Genomic DNA, 10,903 nt, shown 5'->3' with positions numbered 1-10,903 from the left:
ACGCAGTCACAGTGACACCACCAGGACTGGACCAAGTGACTGGGTACCCGAGAGGAGGGGTCTGGGGCGAGAAGTTGGTGCTGTCTAGTGTGTTTTTTACTGTATATAATTTGAGAGCAGCTGAAGCAATTTTATGTACTGCAACCCATTTTTTGGTGTCCCTGATCATTGTGGCCCCATATGGGAGTCCCCTATGACCCCGCCTTTCACCCACGCCTGCCTTTCCCCATCCTCTTCCCCCTCTTTCTCCGATGTTTCTTACAAAAATAGGTCTCCCAGTATTAACTGTTTATCGAACCCTACTCAGTCTTTAGCCGTTTGCGTTACATCACCGACATATGACTGTTCATTGCTTTTTATTACTGTATTAGTGTTCACTCTAGAATCCGGGCTGGGCAGGGCGCCGGCCCTAGAGGGGCACTAGCGTGCGTGGTGAAACGGGGGCGTGGCCATGCAAAATGGGGGGCGGGGTCATTCCCGGTAATAAAAGTGGGCGGTTCAGCCCACAGACCTAAGATAAGGGGGCGTGGGCGGCCAGCGGCGTCACTGTTGGGGGCGTGCCCAGCACCTACGGAGGTGCTGGGCTTCCCCCAAGCGCTCTCTCAGCGTGAATGGATGGCGCGCGCATGCACGCGGCATCTTTACACGCTGTGAGGGCAGGAAGCGGGTGGCAGTTTTAGCAGGGCGCCACAGAAAGGGCAGGGCGGGTTTTGCCCTTAAAAAATCGGGCAGGGCGCGGCGCCCTGCTAAAACTGCCTAGCCTGAACTCTATGTATACTGTGCTGACATTTACCTCCACTGATTGCACACCTTTCCATTGTGCCCTACATGCAGGGTACATCATACTACTACATAAGCATCAGTTTTCCCATATATGACCTTGGCCCTTGTATGGCTCACCTCCCACAGTGTAACCTCCAAAGTGCGCCCAACATGGCTGCCCCATATGGTACACTTGTGGATGGGATGAAAAATACATAGGCCTGATGGTTTTGATGGAACCCTACTCTGAACTGTAGGACTCTGAAATCACCCCCATTTTGTGTCATCACTTCTAGGGGTGGACTATCCCACCCTGGGTAATCCTACGCCGAGCGCCTAAGATGGCTGCTGCACCTGGTACCTTGTGAGGGTGGAATACACAACCCTTGGAAGTTATTACCCAAAATGCCTGCACCAATCCTGCGTTATGCTTTCTGTGGGCTTAAGGTTTTCTTTTATGTCTGTTGCTTATCAATTGTTGTATTACTCAAATCCTCTGTATCATGTGCATTGTTTTTGATGTCTGTAAAGCGCCTTGAGTCCTGTTGGAGAAAGAGCGCTATATAAATAAAATTATTATTATTATTATTATTATTATTATTATTATTTAATAAATACACTTTAAAAAAAACCTGATGTTGGAAATGTTTTGGACTAAACAGTGTGAAATAGGCTCAGCACGTGGGTGAGAAATCCCAAATGGAGAAACATTCTGTACAAACAGAAACAAAGATTTATTACAGTTTTATTTATGCAGCAGATATATTCTTCATAGATTGCCTCGCTGGTATTAGCTATTGGTTGGTGGCTGTAAACGTCTTCTGGGAATGTTACTGTATCTGAAAATAAATGTATTAAAAGTCATTAATATTATATGGAATACTGCACTCTGTACTGAGTGACCTGTTATATACGCTACACAAAGCCCAGGTAACTTCTAATCTCTGTGTACAGTGGGGATCATTATTACGTATAATACGCACATCTACTAAGGTGAGAACATCAGAATTAAAAATGTATACAGATATTATGTACAGTACGTTATACACATCGTGCTAAAAGCCAGTTAAGGGTTCCTGGGGTTATGGATGGAGAGTGAAGACGGGCTCCATCCATTTGGACCATTTCGGGTCTTCAGCCTGAGACAAGGCTAATTAGTACTTGCACCTGTAGAGGCTAATAAAGGTGTGTCAGGGTTTTACTCAGTACCTGGGGGAACAGGCAGCAGGACTCTTACCCCTTTATTATGACCCCTTAACAATTTAATTGGACATTATTAATAAAAGAATATTACATAGACTGTATTGTGATGATGGTTGCCATTCAAATCCTAATGTCCATTTAAATGTACAAAAATACTGTGAGCATATTCCGGCAGAATCAAAATATCAAATAAAAATGATCTACAATGCTTTTTGTGCTAAAAACCAAAATGACCAAACTATATATATATATTAGAGATGAGCGGGTTCGGTTTCTTTGAATCCGAACCCGCACGAACTTCACTTTTTTTTCCACGGGTCCGAGCGACTCGGATCTTCCCGCCTTGCTCGGTTAACCCGAGCGCGCCCGAACGTCATCATGACGCTGTCGGATTCTCGCGAGGCTCGGATTCTATCGCGAGACTCGGATTCTATATAAGGAGCCGCGCGTCGCCGCCATTTTCACTCGTGCATTGAGATTGATAGGGAGAGGACGTGTCTGGCGTCCTCTCCATTAGAATAGAGATAGATAGATTAGATAGAGAGAGATTGTGCAGAGTCGCAGACAGAGTTAGTTTACCACAGTCAGTGACCAGTGCAGTTGCTAGTTAACTTTTATTTAATATAATATATCCGTTCACTTCTCTCTGCTATATCCGTTCTCTGCCTGAAAAAAAAAACGATACACAGCACAGTCAGTCACACAGTGTGACTCAGTCTGTGTGCACTCAGCTCAGCCCAGTGTGCTGCACAGTCATCAATGTATAAATTAAAAGCTTATAATTAATTGTGGGGGAGACTGGGGAGCACTGCAGGTTGTTAGCAGGAGCCAGGAGTACAATTATATTAATTAACAGTGCACACTTTTGCTGCAGGAGTGGTGACCAGTGCCTGACCACCAGTATAGTATTGTTGTATACTACTAATATCTCTTTAAATATCAACCAGTCTATATTAGCAGCAGACACAGTACAGTGCGGTAGTTCACGGCTGTGGCTACCTCTGTGTCGGCACACGGCAGGCAGTCCGTCCGACCAGAATTGTATTATTTATTATTATATACCTACCACCTAACCGTGGTTTTTTTTTCATTCTTTATACCGTCATAGTGTCATCCTAATTGTTACGAGTATACTACTATCTCTTTATCAACCAGTGTACAGTGCGGTAGTTCACGGCTGTGGCTACCTCTGTGTCGGCACACGGCAGGCAGTCCGTCCGACCAGAATTGTATTATTTATTATTATATACCTACCACCTAACCGTGGTTTTTTTTTCATTCTTTATACCGTCATAGTGTCATCCTAATTGTTACGAGTATACTACTATCTCTTTATCAACCAGTGTACAGTGCGGTAGTTCACGGCTGTGGCTACCTCTGTGTCGGCACACGGCAGGCAGTCCGTCCGACCAGAATTGTATTATTTATTATTATATACCTACCACCTAACCGTGGTTTTTTTTTCATTCTTTATACCGTCATAGTGTCATCCTAATTGTTACGAGTATACTACTATCTCTTTATCAACCAGTGTACAGTGCGGTAGTTCACGGCTGTGGCTACCTCTGTGTCGGCACACGGCAGGCAGTCCGTCCGACCAGAATTGTATTATTTATTATTATATACCTACCACCTAACCGTGGTTTTTTTTTCATTCTTTATACCGTCATAGTGTCATCCTAATTGTTACGAGTATACTACTATCTCTTTATCAACCAGTGTACAGTGCGGTAGTTCACGGCTGTGGCTACCTCTGTGTCGGCACACGGCAGGCAGTCCGTCCGACCAGAATTGTATTATTTATTATTATATACCTACCACCTAACCGTGGTTTTTTTTTCATTCTTTATACCGTCATAGTGTCATCCTAATTGTTACGAGTATACTACTATCTCTTTATCAACCAGTGTACAGTGCGGTAGTTCACGGCTGTGGCTACCTCTGTGTCGGCACACGGCAGGCAGTCCGTCCGACCAGAATTGTATTATTTATTATTATATACCTACCACCTAACCGTGGTTTTTTTTTCATTCTTTATACCGTCATAGTGTCATCCTAATTGTTACGAGTATACTACTATCTCTTTATCAACCAGTGTACAGTGCGGTAGTTCACGGCTGTGGCTACCTCTGTGTCGGCACACGGCAGGCAGTCCGTCCGACCAGAATTGTATTATTTATTATTATATACCTACCACCTAACCGTGGTTTTTTTTTCATTCTTTATACCGTCATAGTGTCATCCTAATTGTTACGAGTATACTACTATCTCTTTATCAACCAGTGTACAGTGCGGTAGTTCACGGCTGTGGCTACCTCTGTGTCGGCACACGGCAGGCAGTCCGTCCGACCAGAATTGTATTATTTATTATTATATACCTACCACCTAACCGTGGTTTTTTTTTCATTCTTTATACCGTCATAGTGTCATCCTAATTGTTACGAGTATACTACTATCTCTTTATCAACCAGTGTACAGTGCGGTAGTTCACGGCTGTGGCTACCTCTGTGTCGGCACACGGCAGGCAGTCCGTCCGACCAGAATTGTATTATTTATTATTATATACCTACCACCTAACCGTGGTTTTTTTTTCATTCTTTATACCGTCATAGTGTCATCCTAATTGTTACGAGTATACTACTATCTCTTTATCAACCAGTGTACAGTGCGGTAGTTCACGGCTGTGGCTACCTCTGTGTCGGCACACGGCAGGCAGTCCGTCCGACCAGAATTGTATTATTTATTATTATATACCTACCACCTAACCGTGGTTTTTTTTTCATTCTTTATACCGTCATAGTGTCATCCTAATTGTTACGAGTATACTACTATCTCTTTATCAACCAGTGTACAGTGCGGTAGTTCACGGCTGTGGCTACCTCTGTGTCGGCACACGGCAGGCAGTCCGTCCGACCAGAATTGTATTATTTATTATTATATACCTACCACCTAACCGTGGTTTTTTTTTCATTCTTTATACCGTCATAGTGTCATCCTAATTGTTACGAGTATACTACTATCTCTTTATCAACCAGTGTACAGTGCGGTAGTTCACGGCTGTGGCTACCTCTGTGTCGGCAGTCGGCAGGCAGTCCGTCCATCCATAATTGTATTATTATTATAATATATACCACCTAACCGTGGTTTTTTTTTCATTCTTTATACCGTCATAGTGTCATACTAGTTGTTACGAGTATACTACTATCTCTTTATCAACCAGTGTACAGTGCGGTAGTTCACGGCTGTGGCTACCTCTGTGTCGGCAGTCGGCAGGCAGTCCGTCCATCCATAATTGTATTATTATTATAATATATACCACCTAACCGTGGTTTTTTTTTCATTCTTTATACCGTCGTCATAGTGTCATACTAGTTGTTACGAGTATACTACTATCTCTTTATCAACCAGTGTACAGTGCGGTAGTTCACGGCTGTGGCTACCTCTGTGTCGGCAGTCGGCAGGCAGTCCGTCCATCCATAATTGTATTATTATTATAATATATACCACCTACCGTGGTTTTTTTTTCATTCTTTATACCGTCGTCATAGTGTCATACTAGTTGTTACGAGTATACTACTATCTCTTTATCAACCAGTGTACAGTGCGGTAGTTCACGGCTGTGGCTACCTCTGTGTCGGCAGTCGGCAGGCAGTCCGTCCATCCATAATTGTATTATTATTATAATATATACCACCTAACCGTGGTTTTTTTTTCATTCTTTATACCGTCGTCATAGTGTCATACTAGTTGTTACGAGTATACTACTATCTCTTTATCAACCAGTGTACAGTGCGGTAGTTCACGGCTGTGGCTACCTCTGTGTCGGCAGTCGGCAGGCAGTCCGTCCATCCATAATTGTATTATTATTATAATATATACCACCTAACCGTGGTTTTTTTATACCACCTAACCGTGGCAGTCCGTCCATAATTGTATACTAGTATCCAATCCATCCATCTCCATTGTTTACCTGAGGTGCCTTTTAGTTCTGCCTATAAAATATGGAGAACAAAAAAGTTGAGGTTCCAAAATTAGGGAAAGATCAAGATCCACTTCCACCTCGTGCTGAAGCTGCTGCCACTAGTCATGGCCGAGACGATGAAATGCCAGCAACGTCGTCTGCCAAGGCCGATGCCCAATGTCATAGTACAGAGCATGTCAAATCCAAAACACCAAATATCAGAAAAAAAAGGACTCCAAAACCTAAAATAAAATTGTCGGAGGAGAAGCGTAAACTTGCCAATATGCCATTTACCACACGGAGTGGCAAGGAACGGCTGAGGCCCTGGCCTATGTTCATGGCTAGTGGTTCAGCTTCACATGAGGATGGAAGCACTCAGCCTCTCGCTAGAAAACTGAAAAGACTCAAGCTGGCAAAAGCACCGCAAAGAACTGTGCGTTCTTTGAAATCCCAAATCCACAAGGAGAGTCCAATTGTGTCGTTTGCGATGCCTGACCTTCCCAACACTGGACGTGAAGAGCATGCGCCTTCCACTATTTGCATGCCCCCTGCAAGTGCTGGAAGGAGCACCCGCAGTCCAGTTCCTGATAGTCAGATTGAAGATGTCAGTGTTGAAGTACACCAGGATGAGGAGGATATGGGTGTTGCTGGCGCTGGGGAGGAAATTGACCAGGAGGATTCTGATGGTGAGGTGGTTTGTTTAAGTCAGGCACCCGGGGAGACACCTGTTGTCCGTGGGAGGAATATGGCCGTTGACATGCCAGGTGAAAATACCAAAAAAATCAGCTCTTCGGTGTGGAGGTATTTCACCAGAAATGCGGACAACAGGTGTCAAGCCGTGTGTTCCCTTTGTCAAGCTGTAATAAGTAGGGGTAAGGACGTTAACCACCTCGGAACATCCTCCCTTATACGTCACCTGCAGCGCATTCATAATAAGTCAGTGACAAGTTCAAAAACTTTGGGTGACAGCGGAAGCAGTCCACTGACCAGTAAATCCCTTCCTCTTGTAACCAAGCTCACGCAAACCACCCCACCAACTCCCTCAGTGTCAATTTCCTCCTTCCCCAGGAATGCCAATAGTCCTGCAGGCCATGTCACTGGCAAGTCTGACGAGTCCTTTCCTGCCTGGGATTCCTCCGATGCATCCTTGCGTGTAACGCCTACTGCTGCTGGCGCTGCTGTTGTTGCCGCTGGGAGTCGATGGTCATCCCAGAGGGGAAGTCGTAAGCCCACTTGTACTACTTCCAGTAAGCAATTGACTGTTCAACAGTCCTTTGCGAGGAAGATGAAATATCACAGCAGTCATCCTACTGCAAAGCGGATAACTGAGTCCTTGACAACTATGTTGGTGTTAGACGTGCGTCCGGTATCCGCCGTTAGTTCACAGGGAACTAGACAATTTATTGAGGCAGTGTGCCCCCGTTACCAAATACCATCTAGGTTCCACTTCTCTAGGCAGGCGATACCGAGAATGTACACGGACGTCAGAAAAAGACTCACCAGTGTCCTAAAAAATGCAGTTGTACCCAATGTCCACTTAACCACGGACATGTGGACAAGTGGAGCAGGGCAGGGTCAGGACTATATGACTGTGACAGCTCACTGGGTAGATGTATGGACTCCCGCCGCAAGAACAGCAGCGGCGGCACCAGTAGCAGCATCTCGCAAACGCCAACTCTTTCCTAGGCAGGCTACGCTTTGTATCACCGCTTTCCAGAATACGCACACAGCTGAAAACCTCTTACGGCAACTGAGGAAGATCATCGCGGAATGGCTTACCCCAATTGGACTCTCCTGTGGATTTGTGGCATCGGACAACGCCAGCAATATTGTGTGTGCATTAAATATGGGCAAATTCCAGCACGTCCCATGTTTTGCACATACCTTGAATTTGGTGGTGCAGAATTTTTTAAAAAACGACAGGGGCGTGCAAGAGATGCTGTCGGTGGCCAGAAAAATTGCGGGACACTTTCGGCATACAGGCACCACGTACAGAAGACTGGAGCACCACCAAAAACTACTGAACCTGCCCTGCCATCATCTGAAGCAAGAAGTGGTAACGAGGTGGAATTCAACCCTCTATATGCTTCAGAGGTTGGAGGAGCAGCAAAAGGCCATTCAAGCCTATACAATTGAGCACGATATAGGAGATGGAATGCACCTGTCTCAAGTGCAGTGGAGAATGATTTCAACGTTGTGCAAGGTTCTGATGCCCTTTGAACTTGCCACACGTGAAGTCAGTTCAGACACTGCCAGCCTGAGTCAGGTCATTCCCCTCATCAGGCTTTTGCAGAAGAAGCTGGAGGCATTGAAGAAGGAGCTAACACGGAGCGATTCCGCTAGGCATGTGGGACTTGTGGATGCAGCCCTTAATTCGCTTAACAAGGATTCACGGGTGGTCAATCTGTTGAAATCAGAGCACTACATTTTGGCCACCGTGCTCGATCCTAGATTTAAAGCCTACCTTGGATCTCTCTTTCCGGCAGACACAGGTCTGCTGGGGTTGAAAGACCTGCTGGTGACAAAATTGTCAAGTCAAGCGGAACGCGACCTGTCAACATCTCCTCCTTCACATTCTCCCGCAACTGGGGGTGCAAGGAAAAGGCTCAGAATTCCGAGCCCACCCGCTGGCGGTGATGCAGGGCAGTCTGGAGCGACTGCTGATGCTGACATCTGGTCCGGACTGAAGGACCTGACAACGATTACGGACATGTCGTCTACTGTCACTGCATATGATTCTCCCCCCATTGAAAGAATGGTGGAGGATTATATGAGTGACCGCATCCAAGTAGGCACGTCAGACAGTCCGTACTTATACTGGCAGGAAAAAGAGGCAATTTGGAGGCCCTTGCACAAACTGGCTTTATTCTACCTAAGTTGCCCTCCCACAAGTGTGTACTCCGAAAGAGTGTTTAGTGCCGCCGCTCACCTTGTCAGCAATCGGCGTACGAGGTTACATCCAGAAAATGTGGAGAAGATGATGTTCATTAAAATGAATTATAATCAATTCCTCCGCGGAGACATTGACCAGCAGCAATTGCCTCCACAAAGTACACAGGGAGCTGAGATGGTGGATTCCAGTGGGGACGAATTGATAATCTGTGAGGAGGGGGATGTACACGGTGATATATCGGAGGGTGAAGATGAGGTGGACATCTTGCCTCTGTAGAGCCAGTTTGTGCAAGGAGAGATTAATTGCTTCTTTTTTGGGGGGGGTCCAAACCAACCCGTCATATCAGTCACAGTCGTGTGGCAGACCCTGTCACTGAAATGATGGGTTGGTTAAAGTGTGCATGTCCTGTTTTGTTTATACAACATAAGGGTGGGTGGGAGGGCCCAAGGATAATTCCATCTTGCACCTCTTTTTTCTTTTCTTTTTCTTTGCATCATGTGCTGATTGGGGAGGGTTTTTTGGAAGGGACATCCTGCGTGACACTGCAGTGCCACTCCTAGATGGGCCCGGTGTTTGTGTCGGCCACTAGGGTCGCTAATCTTACTCACACAGCTACCTCATTGCGCCTCTTTTTTTCTTTGCGTCATGTGCTGTTTGGGGAGGGTTTTTTGGAAGGGACATCCTGCGTGACACTGCAGTGCCACTCCTAGATGTGCCCGGTGTTTGTGTCGGCCACTAGGGTCGCTAATCTTACTCACACAGTCAGCTACCTCATTGCGCCTCTTTTTTTCTTTGCGTCATGTGCTGTTTGGGGAGGGTTTTTTGGAAGGGCCATCCTGCGTGACACTGCAGTGCCACTCCTAGATGGGCCCGGTGTTTGTGTCGGCCACTAGGGTCGCTTATCTTACTCACACAGCGACCTCGGTGCAAATTTTAGGACTAAAAATAATATTGTGAGGTGTGATGTGTTCAGAATAGGCTGAAAATGAGTGTAAATTATGTTTTTTGAGGTTAATAATACTTTGGGATCAAAATTACCCCCAAATTCAATGATTTAAGCTGTTTTTTAGGGTTTTTTTAAAAAAACACCCGAATCCAAAACACACCCGAATCCGACAAAAAAAATTCGGTGAGGTTTTGCCAAAACGCGGTCGAACCCAAAACACGGCCGCGGAACCGAACCCAAAACCAAAACACAAAACCCGAAAAATTTCCGGCGCTCATCTCTAATATATATATATATATATATATATATATATAATATATATAATAGGATTTTGGTTATTTCCCAATAAATCCGTTTCTCATAGTCCGTAGAGGATACTGGGGTCCACATTAGTACCATGGGGTATAGACGGGTCCACTAGGAGCTATGAACACTTTAAGTGTTTAATAGTGTGGGCTGGCTCCTTGCTCTACGCCCCTCCTACCAGCTCAGTCTAGAAACTGTGCCCGATGAGACGGACAAACTTCGAGAGAAGGACATACACAGACAGTGGTGAGATTCGAACCAGCACACACACACAACAAAAGGAAAGCCATGCTAACCAAACTGTAACATGAACTGCAACAGCTGAACCAAATACTTAACCAAGTAACAAAGCAGGAAACACGAAGCACTGGGCGGGCGCCCAGTATCCTCTACGGACTGTGAGAAAAGGATTTACCGGTAGGTATCCAAAATCCTATTTTCTCTTACGTCCTAGAGGATACTGGGTTCCACATTAGTACCATGGGGATGTACCAAAGCTCCCAGAACGGGAGGGAGAGTGCTGAGGTTCCTGCAGAACTGATTGACCAAACTTGAGGTCCTCAGAGGCCAAAGTATCGAACTTATAGAATTTAGAATTTAGTGTTCGAACCAGACCAAGTAGCCGCTCGGCAAAGCTGTAGAGCAGAGACACCCCGGGCAGCCGCCCAGGAAGATCCCACTCAGTAGCGGATCTTGCCACGGGCAAGCAGGACTTTTGCCCGGGGCACCGCCTTCCGGAGGGCGCCAGCGCCATCCGGAGGGCACCGCACCATGGGAAGATCTGCTGCTGCTGTGCCCCCTGCTGCCCGCTCTGTCCTCTGCCGCTGCCCGC

The 10,903-nt window shown here is 45.9% G+C and overlaps 1 protein-coding gene across 1 annotated transcript in view; it reads right to left on the bottom strand.

Moving 5' to 3' along the window:
- Positions 1-1,514: 1,514 nt before the first annotated feature.
- The window catches only part of LOC135058295 (pancreatic triacylglycerol lipase-like), a 58,560-nt gene continuing 49,171 nt past the window's right edge, over positions 1,515-10,903 (bottom strand). The window contains exon 9 of the mRNA XM_063963820.1: positions 1,515-1,601. The gene's annotated coding sequence lies outside the window, so the exon portion shown is untranslated. The remainder of the gene's footprint in view (positions 1,602-10,903) is intronic.

This window comes from Pseudophryne corroboree, chromosome 3 (genome assembly GCF_028390025.1).
Source record: "Pseudophryne corroboree isolate aPseCor3 chromosome 3, aPseCor3.hap2, whole genome shotgun sequence".
Lineage (NCBI taxonomy): Eukaryota > Metazoa > Chordata > Amphibia > Anura > Myobatrachidae > Pseudophryne > Pseudophryne corroboree.
This window is presented reverse-complemented; position numbering and strand designations above follow the sequence as displayed.